This window comes from Carlito syrichta, unplaced genomic scaffold, assembly GCF_000164805.1.
Source record: "Carlito syrichta isolate Samal-C Ts95f unplaced genomic scaffold, Tarsius_syrichta-2.0.1 Scaffold314028, whole genome shotgun sequence".
NCBI lineage: Eukaryota > Metazoa > Chordata > Mammalia > Primates > Tarsiidae > Carlito > Carlito syrichta.
In genome coordinates this window covers 1339156-1350605 of record NW_007258124.1, presented here as the reverse complement: position 1 = coordinate 1350605, position 11450 = coordinate 1339156, and positions in this window count along the sequence as shown.

Below are 11450 nucleotides of genomic sequence, written 5' to 3'. Positions count from 1 at the left end.
CCTCCCGGGCGGGGAGGCCGTCCGGCTCCGGCCTCGCGGGCCTTTCGGAGCGGGGCTGTGGGCTGGGCTCCGCCGCACGCGGTCGAAAGGCTCCGGCGGGCGGGAGCGCGGGGCCCACTCGACGGTGCGGGCTTGGGGCGGACGGAGTGGGAAGTCGAGGGCGCTCTGGGATCTGCCGGGATCCAGCACTCCTCCTGCTGCGAGAGCCCCTGGGCTCCTCCTGCCGAGGGACGTCCTGGGCTCCAGCCTGCACCTCTTTGCCGCCTGTCTTTTTGACCCCTGTCGTCAGGGCCGAGGACAGGGTGGGCTCTCTGGAGCTGCTCACCTAAGGTCCTTCCTCCGCAGGCCCCGAGTGCCAGGGGCCCAGCGCTGGTCTTGGGCCTCTTACTCCAGCGGGAGGTGGTGGGGAATGGGACGGCACAGGGGTCAGCCTGAGAATCTCCCCGCGGATTAAAAGCCAGCAAGGTTTGGGGTCAGGTTTGAGTGGGGCAGTGGAAGTGGGGGTGGTGGGAACTTGAGGCCCGTTGACCGGGGAATGCCAGCGTTGGAGTGGGGGGTGGGGTTTAGAAACCTGTTTCCAGCTGACCCTTAAAATGCCCCCAGATGAACTCAGGCACACTCGGAGGTTAACCCTGCACACATTTCCAAAGGGCCCATGGTTAGGAAGCAGCCTGGTGGACACCAGTCTAGGGTCATTTCCACTGTGCCACGGTCACCAGCTTGTTAGGAGACCCTAGCCAGGTGTCTTCCTTGCACTAGGCTCTCAGCTCTTTTCCCTTTCAAGGTACAGTATAACAGAGGATAGGATCAACCCTTTGGTGATTTAATAATTATCTCCATGTCCATCAATGGCAGAGCAGCTGCTTGGTAGAAAAAGCAGGCAAGAGATAGGTACAAGGTCGAACTCAGCCTCTAGCTGTGAGCCCTGGGACAATGTGACTTTATTCTCTGGGCCCCAGAATCCTCATCTGCAAAATAAGTGGCTTGGACTGAAATCAAATTGATCTGTGAATGGCCAGTTGACCTTGGCCCAGTTTCCAGTGACCCCAGCCTCAACTGCTTCAGACAAGAGCCAAGGACTATGTTCCCATTTAATGCTTGAGGAACCTGAGCCAGAGGGAGGTGGAGTCATTCAAGGACCCTGGGGGACCTTGGCTGTTGTTGCTAAGATTCTTGGGGTGGGAGGCAGGGCTGGTGGCCTGGATGAATTCCCAATTAGGAAATTGCATTCTAGGTCCTGCAGCCCTCAGGGAACCGGCTGGCTCCAGCTGCCTCCACTCCCTGTGGGACGTGGTTATCAGTCACTGCTGGCCTTCCACCTCAGAGCAAGCTGCTTTTGGAGAGACAGACTGGTGGGTTGAGGGAGTGACACTGGTGCCTGCACCACAGTTTGGTGACTGACTTCGTGACTTCTCCCCAAAGAAAGAAAGGGATACCAGTGAAGGACATTCAACTTGCATATTTAAGGGTGTCCCCAGGTCTGGAGTACCCAACAGGTAATTCTTACCTGTGTTTCGGAAGTCTTTGTGGCATCCAATGCACTTTCACATATGGTCACCCAAATGGAGATTATGAGTCCCCATTTCACAGATGATAATGACACTGAGGTTCAGAGAAATGAAGCGAGGCACCCAGAGCCATCCAATAAATAAAGGACAGAGCCCTTTTGCATTCCCATGGGCTTGGCCCTTGGAAACATTCGTTGATGAAGTGCTGATGGGTGGGAGTCAGCCTTCCCGCAGGAAAAGGGCAAAAGGGTTGGGGGAGGGAGTACCCTGGATGTCTTGACTGGGAGGTGTGTCCATGGGAGAAGCAGCCGCCGGACTCTGTGCCCAAGTGTGTGAGGGGGCAGCTTTGTGGCTCCATGCCAGCCCAGTCTGTCAGCCCAGCCCGGCCTGCAGGGACCCCTGGCGGGGCAGGGACTCTCATGTGTAAAACAACAACAGGCCCTTGAGAAGACTACCTAAGACAGTGTGGTCCTGCGCTTAGCTCAGGGCATGCCCTTGCTGTCATCATTATTGATTCCCCTCCCAAAGAGAACATACGGGATGTCCTCTGGCCGGGTGGTGCTGCCCCTTAGCCTGACAGGAGGAACTGTGGGACTGTGTGCTACACACACACACACACACACACACACACACACACACACACACACACATACACATGCACACACGCACACACACGCGCACGCGCGCACATCTTGTTTCATTCTCAGCACTGGGCCATTGGTGTGATTATCTCCATTTTACAGAGGAGAAAACCGAAGCTCAGACCTGCTCAAGGTCATAGAGCTGCTGAGAAGCAGATCAGGGTCACACCAAGTTGGGCTGACCCCCAACTTCCTGGAGTCCTGAGAATTCCTGCTCACAGTTCCTGGGTCTCACAGTTCCTCAGGCCGATTGGCCTGTGGCAGGCTGTCCTGGGACTGGTTTTTTTTTAGCCCTAGACTGGCTGGCAGTTTCCTTCATCTTGCTCCTACTTTTAGTTTTAGTTTTTTCCTTTCTCTGAGGGGCGGGCCACATTTCTAGGCCTTGCCTTCCTGCAGTGTCTGTGACAGTTCTGGTTTTAGTACTGATATCCCAAGTTCTGGGCAAGTCACCCAGTAAGTGACCCTGTCGTCCCCACACAGATACCCACATACTGGATCTGAGAAACCAGCAGTGAGTAAAACAGGCTCAGCCCCTCCTTGATCTTGTAGAAGATAAGCGACATAGACCAGGCTCGTTGGCTCAATGGCTCAGCCTGTAATCCCAGCACTTTGGAAGGCCAAGGCGAGTGGACTGACTGCCCGGGCAACCTGGCGAGACCTCATCTCTACAAAAGAAAAATAAAAAATTAGCTGGGCGTGGTAGTGTGCGTCTGTAGTTCCGGCTACTTGGAAGGCTGGGCAGAAGGATCACCGGAGCCCAGCAGGTCGACGCTGGGGTGGCTGTGAACATTCCATTGGACTCCAGCCTGGGGGACAGAGTGAGACTCCAACTAAAAAAAAAAAGAGAGCCATTACACACATACATCCCTCCCAAGAGGAGACACAGCTGTGCGTAGAGCAGGCTGGGAAAGGACTCAGCCCCAGCAAACAGGGGCAGAAAGAGGCCTCAGTGCCTCGAAGAGGCGGGGAGCTGGTAACTGACCTGGTTTCTCCAAGGAAAACCACACCCACCAAGCATTTTCATGTGGGCATGTTTCTGTGTATTTGTATGTATGTGTGTCTGTGTCATGGGTGTGTGTGTGCATAAGCTTAACACATGACAGGAGTGCAAAAGCACTTGCTGAATGAATGAAGTGCACCCTCCAGAAGCAGGGCCCGTATCTGGTCCCTCCGGGATACCCCCACCCAGAGCTCTGGACCAGAAGCCCCCTCCAAGTCCATTTGGCATCTGCTGCAGAGAGCTCCTGAGGGTTGAGGGAATCCATCCCAGCCAATGGGGCCTCCTCTCTCTCCTGAGGAACTGAGGCCCAGGGCTGTGTCTTGCCTGAGGACTTGCCTCTGCAGGAGAATGTTCCAGGCCACTCGCAAACAAGCACTCCTAGCTCTCAAACCCTGCTCTCTAGCCCTGCAAGGGGATTTTGTTCCCTAAGGGGTCTGGTACCCTCTGGCCTCTGGAGCAACGACCTTGACTCCCAAGGCCAGGGCAAGCTTCTCTGTCTGGGACCCTTGGGAACTTCCTAGCATGTTTGCCCTTTGATCTCTGCTGGGCAGCAGAGGGCCTTCCTGAAATGTGGCTGAAGTGAGGTCACTATCTTGTTTAAAGTCCCCCCAAGCCTTGTTCTTGGGGACAAGCCTAGACGCCTTAGCCTGGCGGTGGAGCTGTGTGAGCCCTGTATACTGGACCCCCTACCCCAGGGTTCTGCCCCCACCACCCACCTCTAGGTTAAGCTTGCTGACCTTCCCTCAGGGCCTTTTCACACTCACACCCACTTGCTGTTCCCTTGTCCTGGAATGCCCTTCCTGCCTTCCTCCAAAACTCTGCCCACTGGCTCCTTCTCCAGGAAGCTTCTCCTGGGCCTTCTCCACCATGCACATTGCTTTGTTAGTATTCAATGAATATGTGAGCTTGGGCAAGGGACTCCAGCCCACCCCCAACACTTTCTTCAAAGTAGAGGTAACAGCCCCTAATTCAGGGTGGTTTGAGAATGGATCGAGATGCTGTTTATAACAGCGCCTGGCAGAGACCGGTGTCCTGCCCCTCCAGCGGAGGCCCCGCCCCTTCGGAGGAGCCCGAGGATGGGGGCCTGGGGTCGTCTGGGGAGGAGGGGCGAATTCCCCTCGCCCGGCGCGGCGGCCAGGATGGAGCCGGCCATAGAGAGGGTGACCTCTCCTGCCCTGACGGCAGGCGCAGGCCAGTGGGACCTTGCCTTCTGGGGTGACCGGCTGTCAAGTCCCTGGGCCCTAGCAATGTGGCCTGCGGCCTGAGACCTTCGGGTGACCCAAGGTGCCCGCGTTGGGGCGTCTGGGCTTAGCACCGAGAGTCCGCGGGCGCCCGACGTACTGCGGGGAAATCGTGAGGCCAACGATGCTCAGTGCGCACGCGCGGCGGTGGCGCCCTGCCCCCTTCCGAGGAGCTGAGACTCAGGGAGGGGCGTGTCTCGCTGGAGGGTAGGTTGATGGTGTCGTGTCGCCTGGGAACTGCCTGGGCCGAGGGGCAGTGGCTCCCTCCTACCACTAGGTGGGGATCTAGAGTCGTCCAGATCTGGAGTCCGGGGTTGGGTTCAGGCCTGGAGGCCCTCGCCCTCCGGTTTGAGGCCAGGGGTTCCCAGCCTGCCAGGCTCCCGCCTCCCGGGGGTTCCACCCTCTGTGCCTCCACTCTGATTTCTGGCTGGGTCTTGATGCCAGGCAGTAACAGGGAAGTAAGAACATGGACTGTGCAGCCAGAGAGACCTGGGTTTAAACACCTTTTCCCGTTTAACTCAAGGATATTCGCCGGCAGTACTTGCGACTGAGGCTTTTACCCCGATATATTAAAAAAAAAAAAAAAAAGGAGTGTGGGGTAATTAAGTGTCCGGACACTGCCACCGTCCCCCAAATCTGGCTTCTCTCTACCCCTCCGCAAGGAAGCCATCTCTGGATCTGCATATTCCCTGTAACAAGTCACAGGGTTAACAGTCTGGGAATACAGGTAACCAGGCAACCTAAAGACAATGTAACAATGTAATCGATGTGATTTGTAAACACTATATAGGAATTTGAATAATTAGCTTGCTTGATTATAAAACTGTTTGCTGTGCTGTCCCAAGGCGCAGAGTTTTTCATCATCACCCACCCACCGCCATCCCTGACCTTCCCCTGAGTGTGATAAACAATGTCTCTCCCCGCTGGACGTAGGGGAGTGATGTCTTTCGAATGGGTAAACATTATGCAAACCCTCTCAGATTTGGGTCTACCGTGAGAATTACAAATTATAGTAATTTATTCTTTTTTTGTAACTTTTGTTAGGACTAAAGACAAATATAGTACCTCTCTTCTTTTTATTTATGTATTTATTTATTAGTAATTCTTGTTAGGATTAGAGACAAGTTTTGTTTACAAATAATTCCAAGAACAGTTTTTATATTTCATTTTCACATTGAAAACCAGTCAGATTTGCTACGTCATAAGAGTGTTTACATAAAATTAAGTGAACACAGCACACTGAGCTGCACTTTTCTTTCTAACTGGGTAAACGGTTAAATCCCAGCTGCACCTTTGAGCACCTTTGGCTTTGACCCCTTGAGCCTCAGGTTTCCTCCTCTCTAAAATAGATGCATCTACTTATTCTGCAAAAGGCAGGAAATGAGGCTGCCCTGATCGCCACCTAAAGTGCCCTGATCGCCACCTGGGAGTAGGTGGCTCTGGGGGAGTGGGCTGCGTTTTGTGTGCTCTGATCCCTCACATAGGTCAGCTGACCCAGGAGGAGGAGTGGAACCTGGGGCCCTTCCCAGATGTCCCATCCAACACTCCCCCAGAGCTGCCTACTCCTGGGGCTCTGATGGTGTCCAAGGATGCATGCCTGGCCCCTCAGGTTGCACAGATAAACCCAGGGCTAGAAGACAGCGAGTCCTCTGAGAGGTGGGAATGTAGGGATTTGAGCTGGTCATCCTCCCAGACAGGGCACAGTCCACGGTCCGCCTGCCTGGAATGCCTCTCTGCCCCTTCTCTCATGCCCACCCATGCTTCATTCTTTTCCAGAGCTCAGGCCCAATGTCCTCTCCTTCATCGTGCCTCACCTGGCCCTTCCTCCCTCCCCTCCTCGGCTCCGAAAGTCCTGGTATGATTCTCTCCACTGGCACCAGCTCATTGGATTGGAGACTTGAGCTGGGGACAGGATCCTAGCACAGACAGGAAGCTCAATGCACATATGAGAATGCTGCGGGATGAGGAAGACTTGATGGAGATGACCTGAGAAGACGAGGGAGACTTCCAAGGGCCCGGGGCAGGATACTGGGGTTGTGTGTGTCGAAGGACCATCCTCAACGGAAAAGGTGTGAGCTCTGCTCAGATTAAGCAGCTGTCGAACTGTCCGCCCTAAGGGTGGAAAGTGGAAGGTCCAGGAGGGTGGAGGTGACTGGGAGACGCGGAGGGCCCAGGATGGGAAGCGGAGGAGAGAAACAAACTCCTTAGAGGCCCTCCTGGAGTCCCAAGTCCCAAACCTGAAACTTTTCTGGCCACACAGTGGGGGAAAGGCAGAAAAAGTCCAGTCTCTCCTGAACATGTCATGGTCATACCCTCTCTGGAGGTCCTGTCACCACCCCATGCCTCCTTCCCCACTGGGGCCCATCTCGTCCTCAGCTACGCCTGCAGGGCGCAGAAATCATCAGAGTCCAAACCTGTGATGGGCCTATGGGGGCTGGGTGGCTACCTGTGCTCCCTGCCTGGGGCAGTTTTCAATCCTTTTCTTGGCTCAGTTTTCCAGGAGAGGCAAAGTAGAAAGAACTTGGATTGTAGGGTCAGCTGGACCTTACTTCCAGCCATGTTACTTCCCAGCTGGGTCACCTGGGGCAAGCAGCTTCATCTCTGAATAGAGGCGGTTTCCTCATCTGTGAAATGGGAATGAAAACACACACTGTGGTGAAGTTTAAGGAGCCAAAATGCTTTACCACAAATGGCTATGTCCTTTCTCCCCCCACCCCATGAGCAGACTGTGTTTGATGCATCTCTGCTGCTGACAGTGCCCCCCATGATACCTCCCACAGTGTCCCCCAGTCCCCCGCCTTGCTCCCTGCACAGTGCCACCTTCACAGGAGTTGCTGAGCCATGCACTGGGCTTGCCTTTCCTGGCACCAAGACTGGATCCTGTTCTAGGCTGGGTCTGAACCTCAGGCAGGTTCATGGCATTGATGAGACTTGTTGTAGGGTGACATACAGTGACAACATGAGTACACCTGAATATGACCCCAAGCAGGGAGCTGGAGCCTGGGGAGGCGTTCTGGGAGTGGCCATCCCAGGATGTCTCCCCGATCAGGCCCCATGCCTGGGTGTGCAGGTCGTGCTGAGGCCGTGGGCAAAGTATCCTCTGTGCCTGCTGACCACATCTTGCAGCTATGTGCAGTGAATGTTCTCAAGTACCCTTCCCTAGGACTGTCGCCACCCCCTTCCCTGACTGGTTCAGATCAGATGGAGCACAACCAGATCAATGCCCATACTTTTGATTACTTTTAGCTCATTATAATATTAAAAACTCCACCCTTAGCAGAAATCACAGCCATTTTGTGTACATTCAATGTTTGTATAAGCATGTTCTCACACTAAACCTGCACACTAGAAACTCTATCTTGTTCAAGCTTAACCCCACAGTCCACCCTATGAAGGTGCTGTATAACCTCTGTGCCTTTTACGATCAGGAGCGGCTTCTCCTGTCCAGCTGGCCGCTTCTGGACCACCTTCTCTGTATTTACCTGTTCCCGAATAAACCCATATCACATCTGTTGTGTCTGGGTCATTTCTTCAGCCTCTTGGGCACAGTGACTTTTCTTTTGGGGTCTTTGGAGTCTAGCACTACACTTGTCCTCAAGACCCTTATCCTGGTCCTGCACACTGACTTCCTAAATACCCAGGGCTCCATAGGCATCTGACCCCCAGGATGGCCGCTGTGTTCCAAACCTTTCACGCACTCCTGCCTCCGTTACCTGTCCCAGGGCTCCCTCCCTTGGGGCCTTGCTGCACTCCCTTTCCAGGTGCCATGCTTGTAGCTTCCATCAGGGTGTGGGGACCAGACTCTGGCCTGTGTCCCAGGGTTCCAGGGGTACCATTTCAGAGACTCAGAAGTCCCTACCCAGGCTCAGGGCCAGGGCCAGGGCTGAGGGATAACTTCCCTTCTGCCCTTCCATTTATAGTCAGGAAACTTGAGGTTCAGAGAGCCCAGGGTAGGTTTTACAAGTGGGAAAAAGCAAAGGGTTGACCCAGGGAAGGGGAAGATGAGGCCTGGGATTGCTCCTTCTAAGTCACCAGACTTCTCCTTGGCCCAAGTGTCCCCTTCTCCATGACTCTCGTGTTTCCCCTGAGGTAGAAGGGATTTGCTGGAGAGTCCCCACCTGTTTTGGACACCAGAACTCGCCTCACCCAGAAGGAGTTACTCTCCCAAGCTCTCACCCTTCTAGGAGCCAGAGGTCTCTTCCTCAGGCCGAAAAGACAGAGGCCACAAGGAGTTAACTCTTCTTGCTTTTTTTGAATTGGAGTCTCACTCTGTCGCCCAGGCTGAAGTGCAGTGGCACACTCACAGCCACTACAATCTTGACCTGTGGGGCTCAGGTGACCCTTCCTCCTCAGCCTTCTAAGTAACTGGAACTACAGGTACGTGCCACCATATCTGGCTAATTTTTTGATTTATTGTAGAGATGAGGTCTTGCCAAGTTGCGCCCAGGCTGGTCTTGAATCTGTGGGCTCAGGCAATCCTCTCAACTCGGCCTCCCAAAGTGCTGGGATTATAGGCGTGAGCCACCGCACCTGGCAACTCTTGCTCTCACATTGCTTCAACAAATTCATATTGGGCAACGAACAGCTACACTCTCCTGTGCTGGGCTCAGTCTTCGCTTCCTCAGAAGCTCTGGTCCCCTTGTCAACTTTTCTTTTAAAAAACTGAGATAATATTTGCATGACATAGAATTCACCCTTCTAAAGTATACAGTTCAGTGGTTTTTTAGTACAAGGCTGTGCCACCATCACCACTAACTTTTTAAAATATTTTCTTTTTTCCCTTCTCTTTTCTTTTTTTTTTTCAATTGGGCAGCCCCCTGAACCAGAATAGTTTCCAAGAGACTCTCCATCACCACAAACTAATTCCAGACCATTTTTGTCATCCCTAAAAGAAACCCTGACCCATCAGAAGTCACAGCCCTGGCCCCAGCCCCTAACGACCATGAATCTCCTTTCTGTCTCTATGGATTTGCACATTCTGGATATTTTGTATAAATAAAATCAGGCCACGTGTATTTTTTGTGACTGGCTTCTTTCACTTAGCTTAATGTCCTAAAGGCTCATCCATGCTGCAGTATGTGTCAATGCTTTAATCCTTTTATGACTGGATAATATTCCATGATACGGATATACCACATTTTATTTATTCATCAGGAGTTAATGGACATTTGGGTTGTTTCTACTTTTCAGCTATTATGAAAAATGCTGCTCTGAACATTCGTGTACAAGTCGATGTGTGAACATGTTTCCATTTATTTTGGGTATATGCGTAGGAGTGGAATTGCTGGGTCATATTGTAACTCTGACTTTTTGAGGAACTACTAAACTATTTTCCAAAGTAGCTGCACCATTTTACCTTCCCACCAGCTATTCCTTGCCATTTCTTGAATGTGCTAGGCACGCTCCTCCTCAGTCCTCCACTTTTTTCTTAGAGAGGCCATCCTCGGCTATCCAATGAAAAATAGGAACCCATTTCTACCTTTTCCCCGCTCTACTCCCTTCTTCCCTTCTTCTGTTTTGTTTCTGTTGATATCTGTCATGCAATGACTATTACTTGTTTTGTCTATTGTTTCCCCTCACTAGAATGTGAGCTTTGTTTTGTTCGTTGTTCTATCATTGCTCCTGGAATTTTGCCTGGCACACAGTAGGTGCTCAATAAATGTTTATTGAGTAACACATGAATGAAGAAATGTAGGGCGCTGAGTCAGGCCCACAGGGCAGAACATGGTGAGTCTACATGGAGATGGACCAAGTGTCACTAAGGCCCCCTGACTAGGCATATCTCCATCTGTCAAGTTTGCTGTGGAGGCTTAACTCACACCACTCACACTGTCGCTCTCACCAGACCAGTGAAGAAGGGGAACTGGGACTCTTCCCTTAAGCTAGGCGAGGTGGGGAAACAAGTTTGCTAGGTGTATAATCGTTACAGCAGGTCCATCTTCTGGATAAGACACTGTAGACGACGCAATCATTCAGTGAAAGGATTTGCAGATTGGCCACTGGAGAGGGTATTCAACATGTGAGTGTCTGCATTAGCCCTGCCTCAGATACCCAGATGTGAGATGTGAGAGTTGCTCATCAGGAGAGGATGTTGGCCTCCTCCCATGCTGGCAATGAGCCACACCATGCCAGCTGGCCAGCCACTGGTGGGTCTTTTATGGCTTCACCTCTGGATACATTGGTCAGGAATCCTCCAGTGGCAAGGACAGAAATCCAGCTCAAGCTAAAGAAAAAGGGCAGTTTGGCCAGGCGCAGTGGCCCAAGCCTGTAATCCCAGCACATTGGGAGAGTCTGAGGCGAGAGAATTGCCTGAGCCCACAGGTTCGAGACCAGCCTGGGCAACAGGGTGAGATTTCGTCTCTACAATAAATAAAAAAATTAGCTGGGCATGGTAGCACATGCCTGTAGTTCTAGCTACTTGGAAGGCTGAGGTGGAAGAGTTGCCTGAGCCCAGCAGGCTGGCACACCAGCCTGGTTGATGGAGTGAGACTTCAACCCAAATTAAAAAAAGAAAAAGGGTAGTTTATTGGCTCACACAGCACATGGAGAGGGCAAGGGAAGGGGCAGCGGGCCTTCAGAATGCTAGGGTGGGGAGGACACATATGTCTCACTGCTTTCTCTCCCATTTTTTTTCTCTCCCTTCACAGATGGGCGTCTTCATGTAATGGAGCTCAGCTGCAGGCACCTGTTACAGAAATCCAGTTTAGTGGCTCAGAAGAAAAGGAACCACTCTGTTGCTCTCCTTAGAACAATCCCGGGGAAACACTCCCTCATACAGTCACCAGACAACCCATTCCCATCCGCCATTATTGTCAGTCACGGTTACACCAGAAAACCAGGCTTACTGTCTTTCAAAATGCCTGCTAAGTGCCAAGTACTTTGTGATATGAGTTCTCTTAATCCACACAACCGTCGTACAGTAAGGTTTAACAGTCAGGGCTCTTTTAGTTCCTACTGGCAGAAGCCAAATTCAAATGAGCTTAAGCCAAAAGAGGAATTTATTCCTCTACATAATTAATAAATCAGAGTGAACTTTAGGCACAGTTGGATCCAGGGAGTC